The sequence below is a fragment of the Phalacrocorax aristotelis genome, chromosome 1 (genome assembly GCF_949628215.1).
Source record: "Phalacrocorax aristotelis chromosome 1, bGulAri2.1, whole genome shotgun sequence".
NCBI lineage: Eukaryota > Metazoa > Chordata > Aves > Suliformes > Phalacrocoracidae > Phalacrocorax > Phalacrocorax aristotelis.
Window position 1 is genome coordinate 89,309,897 of NC_134276.1, and position 20,784 is coordinate 89,330,680.

Sequence of the window (20,784 nt, forward strand, 5' to 3'; positions counted from 1 at the left end):
GATACGGTTGACTTTCTGGGCTGCAAGCACACATTGCTGGCTCATGTCCGTTTTTCATCCACCAGTACCCCCAAGTCCTTCTCAGCAGGGCTGTTCTCAATCCCTTCATCCCCCAGCCTGTATTGATACTGGGGGTTGCCCCAACCCAGGTGCTGGATCTTGCACTTGGCCTTGTTGAACTTCATGAAGTTCACACAGGCCCACTCCTTGAGCTTGTCCTGTTCCTCAGGCATGTTAACTGCACCACTCAGCTTTGTGTCATCTTCAAACTTCCTGAGGGTGTGCTTGATCCCACTGCCTACATTGTTGATGATGATATTAAACAGTACTGGTCCCAATATGGACCTCTGAGGGACACTACCTGTCACTGATCTCCATCTGGACATTGAGCTGTTGACATCTACCCTCTGGATGTGACCATCCAGCCACTTCTTTATCCACCAAATAGTCCATCCATTAAATCCATCTCTCCAATTTAGAGAGAAGGATGTTGTGGGGAACTGTGTCAAAGGCCTTATGGAATTCTAGATAGACAACAACCGTAGCTCTTGCCTTGTCCACTGATGTAGTCACTCCATCATAGGAAGCTATTGGGTTGGTCAGGCAATATTTGCCCTTGGTGAAGCCATTCCAGCTGTCTAGAATCACCTCCCTGTCCTCCATATGCCTTAGCTTCTAGGAGGATTTGTTCCATGATATTCCCAGGCACAGAGGTGAGGCTGACAGGTTGGTAGTTCCCAAGGTCCTCCTTTCCACACTTTTAAAAATGGGTGCAATGTTTCCCTTTTTCCAGTCCCCAGGGACTTCACCTGACTGCCAAGACTTTTCAGATATCATGGAGAGTGGCTTGGCAACTACATCAGCCAATTCCCTCAGGGATCTGGGATGCATCTCATCAGGTCCCATAGACTTATGTATGTTCAGGTTCCTCAGCTGGTCTTGAACCTGACATTCTCTTACTGTGGGAGCAAAGCCCCTTTGCTCCCCCAGTCCCTGTCTTGTGGTCCATCCACTTGAGAGATGTGGGAAGAGAAGATTGAGAGCTCTTGTGCTCTGTGGAAAATGACCTTAAATATCTGCCAGGTCTGTTCTGCTCCCTTGTCCCTGAGGGCAGTGTCTCAGGTGTCCTATTGACTAACTGCTTGAAGAACTGGAATGTTGTTTTCCTAAAATTTAGGGTCCTGACTTTACTCTTTGTCTGACCCATATCCCTCAGGGCTGTGAACTCCACCAGTGCATGTCCACTGCAGCCCAGGCTGTCTCTAATCTTGGCATCACCAATGAGCACACTTGTGGTGGTGACCGTCAGGTCCAGTATCACATCCTCTCTGGTAGGGCTGGGTATTACAATGTGCCATGAGAGCAAGGGAAGGTGGGAGGAGAGGCACTGGGCTGAAACCTAGTGCAGGGAAGGGGGAGAAGAGATGTTTCCCTCAGTACTTGTTTAATTGTTTGTCTTCCTGTTTTTCTTAATACTTGAATTGGTAATTAAAAATTGATGTTAATTGGCAATAAATGACATTAAGTACAATTCCCCAAGCTGAAAATGTTTTGCTCATACGGGTCCTTATCCTGAAACATTTTCTTCTGATGGTGTTACTGAGGAGGAGTTTCAGTGATGAAGGAAGCAAGGTTAGAAAAGACAATGAAATAATGGAGCTTTCTCAGATGACAATTTCACTGATTTCAGGATATGGATGACTGTGTTTCTCTTTCTCCTTTCTCCTTTCCCCTGCCCTTCTTCCTCCCTATTCCCCACTCCCTTTCCTTCTCTGTTAGAGAAGGCAGTACCCCACCATGGGAAAGCAACTTTGGTGACAGGGCCCAGAGCAGAAATGCAACAAGGAGAATTCTTCAGAAATGATAAGGTGTAAATTCTCAAGGTGTTGGAGAGGCATGTCCTTGAAACTGTAACAGTACATGGAGTAACCTTTGAGGATGGCTGCATGCTGCCAGTGTTGTATTAAGAGTTTTACATCTTTATTCAAACTACATTATTAAAATGAATGTGAAGTGATCTACTATAATGCCTTGTCCTTTTCTGCACTGAGTACACCTGACAGAGGAAAAAGGATGCATTTATCTGTCTGATGAATAAACACAAAAATAAATCCTTATTATGAAGCTTGCATATATAGGTCTGTTTCAGATGTTAAACCATTATATCTTGCCTCTAAACTACATTATTCCCCAATGCAAACAGAAATTTTCACAAGGTGGTATTTCGTACTACACATTTGAATTTATATAAAGTAAGGCATACAGTGTTCAACATATATCAGTAGAAGCCTTTGATTTATATTTCCTAGAACTAGGTCACATAAAGTGTTCATTTTAGGTAAGGATATGTATGTGCCTGCTTATACTTGCATCTTTTGCTCTGAATGAGAATATATAGCTGTGTTAAAGAGATATTTGTCAAGCAAAATAATGGCATATTGTTTTTCTCTGAGTTAAAGGTGATAATTACTCATGGTTTATAGGAAGCCATCAGTAATACACAGCTTCGCTGATATTGCTATTCACCTTGTAGGCACCCCTGTACATTTACCCCCAATGCCTGTTACTGTCTTGGTGGTGGTTGATCACCCTAAGAAAAAGAGAGTTATGGTGGAAATGGCCTCCTGTGTCACAGAGTTCAGGACTCTGCTACTGCAGATAACCATGCTGTGTAACATCTTTTTTTTCATCTCATCACTCCATATGTTAAAACTCTCTAGTTTGCCAGAACATATTATTGTACAAGAAAGTATTCCACAGTCTCACTTTGCAAAAGAATAGAGTTTTCTTCTCTTTGTGGAGCTGTTACGTAAATGTTAATGCTCAGTTTATACTCATTAATTCATGTTCCTACAGAGACCTTTAAATCAAAGAGGTCTACCTCTTCCCATAGTTTATCACAAACCATGTTGTACTTACAAAGCAGAAACAAAATCTACTCCCAAATTTTATAAACTTGACGAAAAAACATACTTTAAAATTCTTATCTAATAAAACAGGCTTTTGATTTTCCCAAATAACTTTGCAGACCTTATATTAGTCCTTTGTAGCCTGTGTTAATCTTCGTTGAACACTGATGTTCAAAGCATTGCAAATGAAGTCAATGCAGTGTCTTGTACAGAGCCCTAATGCTTCCCTGTTACTGAAATATTTCACCTGGATCTCATTTGCCTATTTTCTTGCCTGTGTTACAGAAGTAGTCATTTTACGACTGATTAAATCAGCAAATGCAAACGCTAGTAAAATAGCAACATTGAGGAAGTAATAAATTTTTAAGTGGCTAGATTTAATAAAAAGTTAATTTGGCCAATCTGATATTTTTTTCTTTTTGGTGCTAGGTACAGACAGTGCTAGGTGCAGACAATGCTTGGTAGCAAAGCTTATACCGATTGTAACTGACTGGCTGAGCTCTGTGAGGAAGTCCAAAATCTGGAACTTTGCCCTTTGGACTGACTGACTATTGCCTTGCTGTAAGACATAGAGAAAATAATGAGGAGTGGAGGGTAGACAAAGAAGGTGCAAGAGAGAGAATTCATGGTTTTATGTACACTGCATGCCCAAGAACAGCACTTTCTCTGAGAAATGCAAACTCAACCACTTTCCTTAATTGACCCTTCACACTTGAAATAATTTGTGTTTTGTCTTCCACTCTTGCACTGAGGGGTGGAGCTGCATCTGTTCCTGAAGGCTCCTAGATTTTGCTGAACCAGCTGGTTTTGGGCTCTGCACATGGGAACGTGGCAATGAGTAGATAATGCACTGTGACAGGTCTCCCTTTAAATCGAGACTCAACTCGATAAATTAGGGCGAATGCTGCTAAAACTGTGGCTTGTGACCTATTTTGCTCCTGCATTTCACCAAGCAAAGGGATATTCTAGGAGTCTTCTTCAAGGTTTAATGAACCCCTACCTCCTCCTAGTCGAACTCTGACAGGAAGGAAACATCCCAGTGAATGAATGCCAGGAGCCAATCTTAACTAGACCATGTGAATGATAAACGTTTTTCTACCAGGATTGATTTTAAAGTGCTATTGGGCCAAAAGTTGATTCACACCGGCAGAGAGGAGTCCAAGTGACTTCATTTTATCCCAGAAAAGGCTGCAGTACCTTATAGGCATTAATCTTACAGGGATGGCTTTGGGGTCTTCCCTATAGATAGCACTGGTATCTGTAGATACAGATAGCCTGGAGGATATCTGTAGAAGAGAGGTGGAGCATAGATGTCTCAATGGCAGGGGTAGATAAAGCATATCTTTCACATTTGAAGACACTCAGGATGGACTTCGTGCCATCACATATCTCAAAGTGCAAACTGCTTCAGGGGCAGCAATGAACCCAATAAACTGTTTTTTTAAAGACATTTACCACCTTTTAGGCATGTGATTGTAGGAAGGGGATTGTGAGAGGCAGCAGTTTGGAGACATTCTGGAAGTCATGTGTGATGAGTCCCTTGCAGAAGACACATCACAGCTTGGAGCAGAGATTCCGGAACAAAAGGCATAGGCTCTTCCTTGTGTCAACAAAAGTTCTGACCTTTTTGGCTTTCTTATTCTCTTAGGGAAGGGCAAAAATGAGACTGAACACATACCAACAGGTGAGCAACAGAATCTGGAAGGAAACTGACTCAAAGCTCCTTTCCAGTTCTCAGCGGTTCACATCCAACATCACTGGTTTGATCTCAGATGTACAACCACAGAGTAATGCAGAGGGGATAAGAATTCCCAGCAGCTGGCTGGAAGTGGCTTCTCTTAACCTTTCAAAGTTTATATTTTTTCTTGGTGTTTTTTTTTTTTTTTTTTTTTTTTTTGGTGATATGAGCTCCTGCTGGCAGCACAGCTGAGCAAACACTCTCCTGTCAGTAGGTATACACTTTCTTTTTCCCTTGCAGCAGCAGAGACTATGGCAAAGTCTGAGCTAGGAAGAGAAGATCCATCTGGCTCAGGGACCTGAGGGGAACTAAGACAGCAGACAGCCAGTTTACTGAGCTGCTGTGTGTACTTCTGTCTGCAAGAAAGAGCCTTTCCATTGCAAATGGGCATGAAATTTTTTACAAGGGAAGGTATTATCATAGTTTGGGAAGATGAGTGTGATCAAGAGTAGGCATTCAGCTTAGTGAGGGAACTACAAGCTATAAACACAAGGTGGGGTGATTACATGTGGGCAGATTAGTCCTGGCTATATGTTTTGACAGTGGAAATTCACATTTTACTTGGCTCAGGTAAGAAATATAAAACTTTATTTTTGTTGTCATTCTTTTTACATTTTCTTTATGTCTTAATTACCCCTTCTGTCAGAAATAAGATATGCAAGCTGGCAACAGAAAAGTTTGAGGTATCTTTTCCAAAGTCCTAGAAAGATTCAGGTGTGGTTTGATTTGAATTCAAAATGATGAATTTCTGAGAAAATGGTACTGTCTGGGACTGAGATCTTAATCACAGTCAGTCCTGTGACAGCATCACAAACTTGCTTTCATATTTTTTTGGGTTACAATATATGACTTAAACAAACTCTTGTGGCCCATCAGAAGGATGCTCATTATTGAACTCCATTAATATAATACATCCTTTTAAAAGCTCCTTAAGTTTGGAGCTTTTCCTGCAATCACTCTGTTAAAACATTAACCTGGTGATTAGTCCAAATAGCACTATGCAGATGATTGTTTCTGTGTCTCTTCCTGTGATGCCCACACTTTTGCCTTCACTGCTTGAAATTAGGATGTTTCTTTCTTCCTTTCCTTTGAAAAGGCAATTCCTTTGCCAGAAAATATGTTTCTCAACTGTGGCAAATGAAAACCTGAACTGGCAAATGAAAATCTGAACTGGCCCTCTGAATACATTTAAAAGTGGCACATTAAGAATAAAAACACTTTGGAAAGACTTTTGATATCAAGAAAGCACAAATCACAAGTTTTTGAGAGGTGGAGTAGGTCAGAGCAATTACGGATGAAATTCAAAGCACTGTAGAGGACTTCTGAAAGAAGTCAAGAGTTGTAACATGAAATAATCTTCTACCTGTTCCTTTCTTGTCACATTGATTGTGCTCAGCTCTATATATCCTCACATTGTTGTCTTCTTTACTGGAATTTCAAAGTTTACATTTCTCTCTCCACCTAGTGCTCATCCTCTCTCCTCTGTTATTCTTCCTGTAATTGTTATGGTGTCAGCTGTGCTGATCACTTCAGAGTGCTGAGGTCTTAAAAGTGTTGGTACACACATTCAGTTTTTATATAGCTTTTTATCAGGTTATTGGCTTTTTTCATTCATTTGCTATATCAGTCTGTAAATGAAAGGGACATTATTGCAACAGCCTTGGCTTTCCTCTTGTGTTGAGATTTTTCAAGTAACAGAGTGAGTTACCTTTTAAAACATACCCGCGATAAGCAATGAACTCCAGATCTGTGTCACTTGAATTATTTAGCCTGACACTTAACAAATAGAGCAGCTTAAATTCTCCAGCAGTTTAGTTAAGAAAGAGGATGCAAATCAGATCAGTTACATATTTAAAGTGTGACTGTGCCAGTGTGTGAACCCTGCCACACTATCATGTCAACTTTTGATAGCCATTAAAGGAAGTCGATATATTTTCTTTCAGCTTTGGTTGTTTAGGTGTGCAGAAGATTTCTTTCCCCCTGCAAGCCTACATTATCCAGTCTTGTTTTTTTAAATCCAATCTGTCTGTGTCAGAAGCCCAGCAGTAAGTCTGCTTCTCTGTATGAGGGAAATTGTTTTCTACTAACTGATGACCTCAGCATAGCAGTTTCTTTTCCAGCACATCAAAGCTCACAGTCAGACTTGCTGCAGCAAGTGCACTTTTGAGTGGCTTTATGACATATAAAGACCCTCTTTGGCATTCATACTGTGCTTCTCTATTGTTTACAAGCTAGCAGTGAATTATTTATGGAAGTTGCTGGAGATATGACTCTCTTTTTGCCCAAAAGCTGTATTTTATCTTGTGGTGAGATTTTATGAGAAAGCTATTTTGGGGGTTTATGTCCTTTTTACATTTATTTGACAGGTTTTATGGTACAAATCCCTTGTTTCCATTTTTATTACTGTTAAAACCCATCTCTGAAAATTATTATTAAATGCAGCATGGCTTTAACTCAGCTGATGATATTTTTCTTTACATTTCTGTTTTTGAGTGATTTCAGATAAGATAGTACTGAACAAACTAATATGAATATTCTTAGCAAAGGAGCAGCCATTTTGCTTCTTCAAATAAAGCTTATTGGTTCATATATGCAAAGTATGTGCCTTAGATCAGGGTCCAACTATGCTTCATAATCATTGTTATGCTTCATAATCATAAGTTATGACATGAGCCAATAGTTGCATTGGCATAAAGCCAAACAGTGGTGACCAATGTTAAAACTCAGTGAGTTTGCTCTATTTTATAGATATTGAAGCATCAAAGACAGGCAGGTGGTATAACAGTTTGACCAAAGTGATCTTAGAAACGACATATAATTTCAGCTCTGTAGGACTGAACTGCAATTTGATATTTTCTTTTTCCCTCTTAACAAGAGGAGGGCAACTGGATTCAATGCCACATTACTCTTAAGAAGTTACCTGGACTTCTTTCGATAAATGCCAGACTCGGAATCAGTTCAGTTCAGAGAACAGAATGATTCCAGACACTGGTAGTTAAAACTGACTGAGAAAGACCTTTCTTCCTCAGGTTCTTCACCTTAAAGGCCTTTATTCTTTGGATGATGGTACTGCCTAATTGTGTAATTAGGTCTCCTAAAGGCAGAGTTAGGAACTTCTCCATCTCTGAGGTTCGCATTCTGACATACATGTATCATTTGACATCAGCTGAAAATGGAAATTTTGGCCCTGTGTCTCAGTCTTTCTGTTTGAATTCAGGATCTGGAATGCTTATGCATGTGCATTTAGAGCCTGAAAACCTGAGAAAGTAGATACCCTCTGGATTTGTTGCAATTGTCAATGGTTATGCTGCTGTTACTTTGCATGGCTCTTTTAGTTTTTCACAGAGCAGTGAGTGTGCATGGCAGTATATGTCTCATAGACTATAAGTTTGGGTACTACAGAAAATAGAAATGTTGGACTATAGGCATTTCTGTAATTGTTTTTGCAACACGGAACCTCTTGGTTGGTTTGGTAGTGGTGTAACTTGCACATCAAATGTTGCGTTCATTTCACCTAGCTTCACATGCCTATGATTTAGACATGTAGAACTGAGATCCCAGAATCCCAGAATCCCAGGTTGGAAGGGACCTCAGGGATCATCTAGTCCAACCTTTGTAGGATAGACTAGACGACATGGCCCAGCACCCTGTCCAGACGAATCTTGAAGGTGTCCAATGTGGCAGAGCCAATAATCATCTTGATTCCCTTTACAGTTTATAGTGAAAAGTAGGTATTACTGGACATTGAAATTAATCTGTCTCCAAGATATCTGCTTTTCTGAGCAGGATTGGAGCTTTCATAGTGAAAAACTGGCATGATCACGTGATTTCTGTTCATGGCTGATTAGATCAAACTTATTTGGGGTTGGTATGACTTTTCAGCTTACAGATGTAAAGCTTCCTGCTGGAGGTGTTTATAATATATAACATGGGATTTGCAGAGGTGGGTTGGACCATTAAAAATCTGTTTCATTTCATTATAAGAGAGCTGGTTTAGCACTGAATGCTTTAGGATATACTATATTTAGTGCCAGTGGTTCCTCTTGGGGGTTAAGTATTTATGTTGGCTGCTTTTTGTTTCTCTTCTTTGAGGAAATAAGTGATCTTCTGAAACACATCATGGCAGCCAGATTTTAATCTGAAGGTCTCAACTGAGTTGCCTAAACATTGGCATTTACTTTCATTTGAGATGCCGCAGGGCATCCCTGACATCTGAATGGGGTTGACAAATATTACACAAGAAAGAAGGGAGGTAGATGTACTGTTAGTGTAGCAGCTGAAGGCCAGCCAGGATACCTTAGAACATCTCAAATGGCATTAGCAGTCTATGCTTAGGAGGTGAATCATGCCCTGATGTGGCATCATGCTTTAATGTAAATCATGCCCTTCTGTGGTTTCCTTCGACTGTCCAGGTATGGTACTGGGGCAAAAGAAATTGGAATCAGCTTCTCTAATTACTCTTGCTGTAACAGAGTCTTAATGGAGACAGGACACTTTCCAGTTCTTGTCACAATAGTTGCAATTACCTGCTTGACTTACTAATGTCTTGTCTTGTATTTGCATAGCTTTAAAGGTCCCTATCTGCAGGGACCTGCTTTTATAGATAGACCATTGGCATAGGTCTTGGCAACAATACAGATATTGCCATGCCAGAACAAGCTCAACTGTATAGGACTACAAGTGCATTTGCCTCTAGAAGTGGAGACTTTCCTCTTGTTTGTTTATTCCTTTTTGACTCACACAGCACAGCAAATAGAACCGGGTCTTGATCTCAGTAGCTGGGTCATGGCATTTCATAAAGGCCCAGGGCCTATTTGACTGACATTTTAAAATTTGCTTCTAAATCAAGGCCTCCCCACTCAGTCAACCACCCACAGAATGACATTTCAGAAACAAAAGAATAGCATCTCTGCAGATCTGTCCCTTGTTACTGAAACATCTCTCTGTCTCCAAGATAATTAAAGCCTTACCTGTGAGCTACGATCCTAGATGTAAACTAGGACCATATCTCTCAAAATCTGAAAGAATTTGGAACCTGCAAAAAGGAGATAAAATTTAGTCAGTGACTTCAAGACCTATTTTCTGCCTGAGTTACAAATCAGTGTAGAGACATGATGGAGTTAAAACCAGAGAGAAATAAGGCTTACCGGCCCTTAAGGGAAGCTTTCATGCTTGCTTATACCAGTGTTCTGCATAGAGAGCTTCCATCAAATTTAGTGGGAGCTGTATGTGAGAAGCAGGTATTGAACAGGGATTGATCCAGCCAAATATTGCAACCAAAACTCAAAAAAAACCAACAAGTAAAAAACTCAAAGTGAACAGAAAAATGTTAGGTAACTAAGTGTTTCAAAGGAATTCAGAATACCTGGGAGAGCTATTTATTCTTTCCCTAATAGGCCAAATTATTCTTTAATTTCAGTCAGTTTTTGTCATATCACTACTACTCCTACTACTAACACTACTACTATTACTATTACTACAACTATATAACTAACTAGAGAGATACCTGGTTTAATTAACTTGATTTTGAGTACCTGTAGTTTTTGCTTCTTAAACCCAGAATGCCACAGTGGTGCAGCCTATTGTCTTAGAAAATGCCCCTAATGACTCGCAGTAAAAAGTAGCCCTGTGTCTTTCATCGGCAAGCTGATGTTTTTGTTCAAACCACTGTGTATTGCTTTCCTGTTCCAGACTTCCACAGAAGAGTGGTGATGCTTTATGCTCAGTTCTTTAAATTCAGCAGACAAGCTTCTCACATCTGGTCAATTACCTGTGTCCTACTTGCCCTTTCTGTCTAATCCCTCTCTTGTATACAAGTCCTTTATGATGTGACAGTTGAACATTAAAAACAATGTGAGGTTAGATCAGAGGCAAGCTGAAAGTAACCTCTGTCTGAATGACAGATGCCTGTGTTGTACTTATATCTTGCTTCTCCAGCACAAATGCCCATAAAACTAATCTTTCATTTATGACTTCACAGAAATTTAAGTTAGAGCAAAATTTATTAGGAAACCTTTTAAAAATTAAACACGTTGACAAAATGAGTTTTGCATAAAAAGTCTATTTATTGGCAATGCTTGTTTAAGAGTATAAGATCCTGTAGAATTCCTATTAGAAATGACTGAACAAATCCTGGATTTGATGCTTGGGCAGTGGAGTAAAAAAATAAAGCACCTTAAATGCCTCATGCTGTTGTGTTGACTGATGACACCTTTGTGTTCCATTTATGAGTGACTTCAGAGCTATAATTTTGGGACATTTCAACATGTAATTTAAACCCCTCTGGAGTCAGGAAGTTCATTTCTTTTTTTGCCATTAGACCTTGCTTTTCTCTTATACCTCAGCCTTTCAAATTCATATTAAAATTAACATAAACTGTATTCTAACATTTTAATTATGACCAATATATGCTTGGACTAGGTGTAACAGAAAAAGTGACCAGGTAAAGGTGTCTGTGGAACAAATACTCCCAACTCTATCAGTTATTCTGGGGGCCCTGGGATAGTCTAAGACAGAGACCTTTTGTCCTTCCACTGGCCAAAAAGGAACCTTTTGGAACAGGTTTGCTCCATATTTATGTTTTTAAATCGACACTCAGGAGCTGTACTCCTGTGCCTAACCCACAGAGCTCCAGAGATTTGTCTAATTCTCCACTTTACTATTTAGTTAATAATAACTGGTTTAAATAAGATTTTTCCAAAGAGTGGTCTGAGGATGACTAGTGGACTGCGAAACTGTGGAAATTGTTTCCTGGGTTTATTAAACTGTGTTTTCAAAAACGTTTAGAATTTGAAGCATAAAGGGCGCATGACTGTCTACAAAAAATGAAGAAAGCAAACAATAGCCCACTCTTCTTTCCCAGATTGGAGAGTGATGCATTCAGTCATTAGTGCAGACAGTGTGAATGAAGACTGCAGGTAGCAATTCCTAGTCCCAACTAATTTTCATTCTGGACATTCCAGTTTTCTTGCCTGAATCCTCATCCTTTCAAAAGCAGCAGTTTTTCAGGGATACTGTACCGTACTCAAGACTAATCTAGCATAGCATTAACTGAAAATGTTAAAAATATGTTTTAACCTTTTTGCCAACACTAGGTATAAACCCTATGACAAATGAAGAAGGGGTATTTATATCTGTATTTTCAGAGCTCTCAGAGAACACAGGAAATCCGTATATTCACTCCACAGCCCCCAATCCACCGCCATTTCCATGCCCTTAACGTGATATTTATTCATTGCAAATTAAAGCATTATCATTTCTGCATTCAATCCCTCTGTAATAGCGGAAGCAGTAATCTAAACAGGCCGCTAGATTCCAATGGCATATTCATTAGGACTGAATTATGAGTTCAGCACATCCTGAAAATAGGGACTGCTTAGTACATTTGTACAGCTGTCATTTGCTGCAGGCACAAACCAGGAAAGGAATCATTGCAAACCCAACTGTTATAGTTCTATACATGCCAGCTGTTTTGGTAACCAAACCCTCCTTTCCTCCTCCAAATAGTATTCCTCTGACAGGGTTTGCCTGATGGAGCAAAGGAGTAAGTTGATATTTGGAAATAAACGTAAGAGAAGGAAAGGGGTTCAAAAGCGTTGTGTGAAATATGATCTAAAACTAACATACGTCAGAGAATAAAACCCACTTGCTGCAATATGATTTCTGTTTTAAAACAGTAAAAAAAGCACATAAGTTCACATCGTACCATATGGTGTTGAATTAAATCTGCTTCATAGTTTTGAGTCAAGAACATATGCACCCAATGAAGTGGCAGTTGTTGTAGAAAATATGACTGTTTTGTTAGTAAATAACATTAGAAAGCTACAAACAGCCCCTTAAGTGATTTTTTCCTCCAGTAGATTAGTATGCAGAACAGCCATTACCATGAATGTTCTTTTAAGGCCAAGTGACTCCTAATCACTTTAGAGGCCGAAGGAGCTGACTAGGTTATATGGAAGTCTGCACAAGCCTGCTTGTCTGAGAAGAGGAGATCACATAAATACATTTGTTATACTGTGGCATTTTAATGCTTCAATTCCACCTTTTTGAATAAGGAGTGCTCAGGCTGTCAATCAGAGAGGAGCAAGAGAAACACCCCCTTTTTTGCCAGATGCATTTTCTCATTAGATCTTATCTATCTTTGGAGCATAAATCAAGACATGAATCCTGCTAAGTGAAAGCTAAGTCAAGCTGTGCAGCTGTCTGTGTTCACTTTTGCGCTGGGGCAAAACAACAGTTGTTTCAGCATGGTGCTCTGAACCTGGTGGAGAGGTGCTGGTGCTCCATATTAGGTGCTGGCAAACCAGCGTGCTCCAGCCTCCTGGCAAACTGGTGACATTGCAGACTGTGTCAATACTGGGTGACAGCTCTATGGAGGGGTGGGGGAAGGACATAGAGCCATAGAGGAAAGGACATGGAAAGAGATTTCAGAGGATATAGGAAGCACTTGGAGAAGTCTCTGCCTTCTCCTTAGTGGACTGGCTTTTACTATGAGTAGTCCCCTCCTGAGTTTGGGAGCAGTAAGAGAACATTTTGGGTCTCTACCATGCCTCAGGTGAGGAACTGGCCACACTCAAATACTTAGACATCATTGACTTCAATGCTAATGCTGTCTGAAACAGCAACTGTGGTTTCTGAAGAGTAGTGTATCTGTTTACTCTTAGGGTATGTGATAAAACCTTAGAAAGACAATGAAAGGGGGAGCGCAAATAATACCCTGCCCAGCTACTGCCAGGCCCATTCCAGGAGCCACCAGCCCATCCAAGGCCCATCTGCACAAGCCCAGAGGAGTACAGAGGCACAATGGCAAGCAGGAGTGAATCCAAATCGAGGACTCTTGAGGAACCTCCACCATGGGCCTCTCCCTGGGCTGCCCCAGCAGAACCTCAGCCCCAATGTCCAGGCATGAAACCTGTCACCATGAGTCATGGGGAGCAGCTCTCTGTATCACCTTTTGGACTAAGGGGAATGTTGCTTAGAGGTGGGAAATGTTATGGGATGCAGGGGAAAGGCAATTCAGCATCTCACAGGACTTGGGGGAGGAACCAAAGGGGTGGTGTGCGTGCAGCCACATGCGTGATGGTCTGTATCAGCAACTGGTTGCGGCCTTGGGATTTCATATGTCCAGGTGCCAGTAACTAGGGAAGCTGGGATCAAGGGGCAGCTACTTGGCAGACTAAGACCAGCTGCTGGAGGGATCCACACTGCATACACACAGAGAAATATACATAATTTCTCACTAGTGGGCTTCTACCCTGCTTAGCCAGAGAGGGGAGCAGCATGAAGCCTTTGGTGCTGTCTGTTCCTACAGGTGCTCGGAGTGTCTGTCTGTGATCCGTGTGGCTGGCCATGTATATATGTAAATATGTATATATTTGTGTATGTATGTATATATGTGGTGTACGTGTGTACTCTGTGTGCATGTCCCTCCTGGGAATACATCTTCAGCCTCACTACCAATTGGACCATGGGACGTGGTGTGGTGGCAGCCTCGCCTCTGTCAGGGTGCTGTATCCAACATGATATGTTTTCCTCTAACATATTCATTATGTATTATGTTTATTCAACCTTCTGTTTCCTTTCCTCACTCATCAGTCATGTTAAGAGCCCAATGCCAAGGAACATCTTTCAAGTGCAACAAATGTCTGATGACTACAAGTTTTGGTAGTGCTAGACCTGTATTTCAGGAATATATATCCTTTTCTGAACCCATGTCATTAGAAGCAACTATGTAAAGCCCATCCTGCTGTGTGCTGAAGGGATCTGCTGGAGCACATGAATGCTGGGACAGACCCATGTGGGTACCAAGACAATTAAACTTTTTCTTATCTCTCAAGCCACTGACCAGGAACAGAGAGCATGGAAATAAGCTCATGACAGCTGTGGGTCTCCACAACTTGTGCTCAGCTCTCCATGGGGAGGAGCAACTGCCTTTTCTCAATTAATCCTGACAGCAGAAAGACTGGACATGAGACAGCTGCCTTGACAAATATCTTGATCATAGTGGTTAATCTTTCTTTGGTGATCTTCAAAACCAATTAAATATTACTCCAGTCTTCAGGCTTGATGATCTTGGAAAGCTCAAACTAATTGGTAATCTTGAAGTCTAAAACCCTTGGAAAAGTGTTCTCATGGTGTACTGGCATATGTTTAATTACAAAATTCTTTAACACCTCTAGGACACTGTAGGTGCTACTCTGACTTCTGCTGAGGGCAGTTGCTTTATTGCTGCCTTTGCTGACCTTCCTTTCTCTCATTTTTGCAGTCCTTACTGAGATCTTTGGCTTTATAATTCCCCTCCTGTACTGTAGTATAACTGTGTTTGAATCTACAAGACAATATTTGTTGAGCTGCTGACCTCTAACTAACTACAGTGTTTTAGTCAACATTTTAGCTTTTATATGAATAAAGCATGAATTTGCCTTCAAGATTCTGTGAAATTGTGACTGTAATATTTAAAAAATGTCTTTAGCTTCTTTCACATTCTTGCCCTCTTTTGTCCAAAAGAGGGCAGTCTATACCTGACTTTCTTCCAATTCTTTTGTTCTTTTTTTTTTCTTACATTCAATCATTAATTGCACAGAAGATGGTGCCACCTTTTATTTACAGTTCAAAATACGTGGAACTCCTTGGTTATTCTCTAATCAGAATCATTCACAAAGTAGGGAAAAAGATACCATTTACTGCAATGTAGTAAATAATGAAGCACTTTTCAAATTTTCACCACAAGTAAAAGACAGGAGAAGGCTCATGGTTTGACCTATAGTGTTAACCTGTGAACAGTTTCATCAGAGTGGTAGCATTTAGCCTTTCCCAAGGTGGAAGGATAAAAAAATTCAGTCTTATGCTTTTGTGTGGCACCATATTGGGCTTCTCTCTCTGGATCTTAATGCTCCTTGGGACAAATGTAATCATTAGGTAACTTGTCTTGTGACTGTGCAGCAGCACCAGCATGTTAGGAGTCTGAATAGCCAAGAATTCACATGCAACATGTTGTGGAAAGCAGCTGTTGCTTAGCTCTGCATTTTGTCATTCTGTCTTCTTTACTGTTGTGGTCCATGCACTCGGTGTCCACATATTTTGCTTATGGCAGGAAAGGAAGAATGCTGTAATGTAACAGGCAGCCCCCATCCCAGGTCCTCATTTCGGTGGTTTGGTTTGTCTTTGGTCTGCAGTAGCACAGGGAGAACCAAGTCTGTTCTCCTACCTTTTACAGATAAGCAATATGTGAAAGCAGAATGACTGAGCACAGCAGCTAGTGCAAGAGGATGAGAAAGCTTTTATTAAACCATCAGCGACAATTCAAAATACAGAAGTCTGCTTGTGGGTTTGATTTTTTGTTAATATTTGCTGTTACTTTAGTCCCCTTTTTCTGAATGTGGACTGAAGTAACTGAAGAGATAGGGGAAAGGGGTTTGTGGACGTACACCTGGGATGGTGTATATAGTTTACAATCTGTGAATAAGCTATCTCACACCAACACAATCATTCTACATCACAGCATCATGCGCTTTCTATACACAGACATGTGCATATACATGGATGTATATGCATATATAAAGCACTATGCATATGTTTGTATACCATAAAAACAATTCCTAGTGAGGTGCTGTGGTGACTTAGATATGTGCAAAAGTGCTTAACAGGCACCTAATATATTAAAAAGAGGCCTATTAATTAATATTAAAAACCTAGCCCTGTTCTTTCTTGTTGATTAATATAGATATTCATTAATACAGAGTAAATTAACCCCAAATCAATCACACAACTAGACAGTCTCTGCTTTAAAGAACAGTTCTTCTACCATTACATACCTTGGGGTCTCTATGGCTATGTACTGAGTTGGGAGTTTTGAGTGAGTGGAAGCGATGAAGAGTACACTTACATGTATACATATAATCAGCTTACTCTTTTCATAGTCCATAAAATATCTGTGCCTGGCTCTCTCTCATTTTAATTATTTCACCCTCAAATCTCCTTGTTTTACCTCTTTTGACTTTTCCCACTCTGTGGATCTCCTCATGACTCGCAGTAGGTCTTGGATTAGACCATAGTCTGCTGCTCCTTTCAAATATTATCTATTTCTTCACAGTTTTCTCAAGTGGAACTAGAAGTTGCTGTTCCACCACTAAGTTTCTGAGCCTCTGGGGATTTATGACCAGAATGTTTTTATGAAATAATGGAGGGTCAAAAATTATAGACTTGACAGCTAAAAAGCAGTGCTTAGAAATGGAAAAGTGAATGGATGGAGGGGTCTGTTTCAGGGAACACTGGAAGGCCAGAGAAATAAGATGGTATTACCCAGCAACAGAAATCAATCACCTGCCTCTGCCTACTGTCTTGGGCCTGAACTGTAAGTGTGTACCCCTCTGCAACCACCTACAAAACCAGCACGAGCCTAAAATTAATCCAGCTCTTATTGTCTGCCTCTTGACAGCCCAGCTAATAGAAATGCTGGGCATGGGAATTCAGGTACTGTTTGTGAATCTGTGTCTCAGAATGGTTTTAAGGATGATTTAAAAAAAATATGTGAGCTAAATTCTGCACTGAATTTTACTTTGTCTAATGATAGGTGCATATTAATCACAGCAAATAGAATACTTTACTCCTTGTGATTCCAGCTGGGGGCTAAATTCTGTCATATTCTGGACTCTGCTATAGTACATAGTTTAGGGAAAAACTAATTCAGTGAATGTAAAGCTCATACAGGACGTAAGAACCTCCATTTCCTTTTTTTTTTTTTTCCAGAACATGAATGAAATTATAGTATTAGAGCAGGATCTGTCAGAAAGAGGTGTTAACCCACTTAGAAGCCTGTGAGTTCTTGCCATCTAATACTGTGGAAGTGACCCAGCTACTTGAAGTGAGACCTAGTTACTTGATTATTTCTTAGGGTTTCTGTCTTTCACTTTCTTTCATCAGAGACAGTAAAAGGTATCTATGGTTTATTTTGCAACTGTGGGTCAAGAACTGTCCTCTGGTTTGGTTTCACTGAAGAAAATCAAGCATGTGAAATATTCAGTTGGGTTTTTTCAGATGACCCTTCACTGTCTTTTTTATTAGGGTTTTACCTGTACATATGTATCTCTATATATGCATCTATAACTATATCTAATCACCTATCTATATCACATCATCTATACCTATATCGTCATATATATCTATAACCATATCCATATATTTTTTTCTTTGATTCAGTTTGAATACTTGCAGATACCACTCTTAGAAAGTCAGCTAAAGGAAAACAAAGAGGACAGCTATTTTTGTGCACCAAAAAGGGAAAGTTTTTAGCACGTACTCCTTCAAAAAGGTCAGACCAAAAGCTTAATTCCACATATTGTATTTGCTAACTTTGCTTCTTTTGAACACCAATGCTGTCTTATTAGCTATTTTTGCTCAGTTCTCAGGGTCAGGTTCTACCCACCTCTATGTCTCTTTGAGCCTACTTGATTTCAATTTCATTGTATATATTTTAAATCATCTCTGAACAGGTTTTTCAATTTGGCAGTCTGGTAGTCAAATCGCCCCTATGACAAGTGTAGGTAAAGCAAACACACTTCTTGAAAACTTAAGTTTGTGTCTTCATGAAGAAAGATTTTGACTTCCCTAAATGGTATTTGTCAGTAAGGTGCTCACACATTTTATATATAAAGGTATATTTACTTTTTTTAAGAGTATTCAGGGGCTGCAAAAGAGACTTTCAAAACTGCAGACTTGTATCTCTGGCTGCTCAGCTACCTTTAAATCTTGACTCCAGATACTTGAGTTGAAACATCTTTACATGGGAGTCAACTGAAACACTTGAGGCTTTGAGACCTCTTCAGAGAGCCTGTGCCTGTGCCAAAAGGATGTTAGTTCCTCAGCCCAACGTGGTTTCAGCTAAATGGGATAATATGCAAAATCATCACATAACATTACCACTCACCATATGTGCAGAGAGTTTGCCTTTCTTTTTGGTCATAGGCTTCTCCAGATTCCCTCACAGGGTGTCAACACAGTGGAGGATTTAATTTTTAAACCTAAACTTTCTATCCCAAACATATACATTAACATTTTTCTGAATAGTCCTGGAACAAAGTACCTTATATTAGGAAATGTTTAGAAAATAATTCAAAGGAGGTAATTTATGTGCATATATGCATATACATATATATACACGCATACATACATACACACACACTCTTTTATATGTGTATACATGTACATACACACAAATACTTATATATATGTACATGTATATAAGTATACCTCTCCCTAAAAAGAAAAATAATTCCAGAAACTGTGCAAGTTTGTTTGTGGACTACTTTTTTTCCAGCAAGGATGTTTTCTATGAGGAATAAAGGCTGATTAGATAAGAAAGTAAATGTTTAAAATGGAACACAAGAAACATAAAAAATCTGATTTATTTTCTATCTGGTGCAGCACAGGACTTTTTGAAATTCTTTGTAATGAACAAAGCCTGGATGAAGTAAGGAAAAAATGAGTCAGTGACCAAACAAGGTCATTTCCTCCATTCAAAAAGTTTTGAGAAAGGGTGAATTTGTTACCTTCAAGCCGAAGGTACTTAAAACTTGAATGCAAACATTTTCTTAACATTGTCAAGTGAGGATAAGGAAAGATATGTCAGTGGAAGTGACATCGAGTCAAGTAAACACTGTCATTTACTTCTAAAAAGAAACTGGTTTATATCCGTTTATAAATATATGTATGGTCTGTCATGTTGCTGTAGGAAAAGAGGCAGAACCAATCAGATAAATGAATCAACTTGAAGCAGCTGTGTGTGAAGTTCAAGAGGACTGGAGTAACAGTATTTCAAAAAAAGGATCAATTCAAACCTGCTCTAGAGAAGTTTTCGGAAGTTACAAAAGTGATTGTATCAGGCCTTTTGTGATAAAGAATATTACACTCATTCACCTTGAAGAATGATTCAAACCTTAGGAATGAGTCCTCAATAGGGCACATTTTGCTTAAAATTATTCGTATGCATAAATGGTTTTCTGAAATGGAACCCTGTAGGAAGCTTAGCTAGAATTACTACCTGTTAGTAATATTAACCCTGTGGGATATATTATTGGGAAAGTGGTTTTAATAAATAATATATTTTTGTTCAGGGGGCACTCACTGAATATAAAGGTTCTGAAGCAAGGTACTGAGCAAGTGAAAATCTTGGAAATTGGGATACTGCTAAAATAATGAAAAGAATGTTTAAGAACATTTGATCCAGCTGACTTTCCCTGGCTCTTAACACTGCTTACAGTTTAATACCATCTTACTACCACCGCCATTAGAAAAAGTTACCCTACTGTAGATATGCCATAGCATGCAGCGTTCAAACATAGTCCTCTCAGAAGTTTTCAGTTAAAATATAACAAACAAAAATGGATGTGCCTCTATTTTGTTCAAGCTAATTATATATTGTGACTTAATGTGTAAGAAACAAGAAATCAGGAATACTGTATATTACTTTCACTGTGGGTGATCAAAACATTATTTAGTGCTTCTATAATTATGATATATTAGGAAAATTCAAGTTCAGACTTGCAACATTCACCAGAATGGTGAAACTAGTTAGAGTACACTGAGATATAATAGAAGTCATAAAAGAGAACAGTATAAAACATGTTGGTAGACTTTTCATTGATAATGTATTCAACTAAGTTCATTGTTAAAAAGCCACAGGTGTAAAGCACATTAAAATGTAATAGCAGTGACAACTCAATGCAATTGTTACATATCACATATTAGGGCATATTTTTACTATTTACTCTTAAGACATTTATGCACCTGAGCAATCACTTCTAAAAGATCATAAAAGAGGAAAAGTTAAAAAGGAACCATAAAGCCAAGTGACAAAGGGAACACGAGTTATGAGCACAATTGGTGAGAATTGTAGTAAGTGTATAAATGGACAAGGAACTGCTTAATGTTCTCACATATACATTTTCCACCATAGGAAGAAATCAAAATGCACTTACCCACAGGCTGCTGAGCACTGCTGAGCTTTGACTAGTCTCCTGGAACATTAATCACTTACAAACTCTCAATTGTTAATGTGAATAGAAATTAAATAAACAGTCTTTTTCTCAGAACTCAATTTCTTTACTTTTCTCAGAAATTGTTCTGCAGACTGCAATCGTT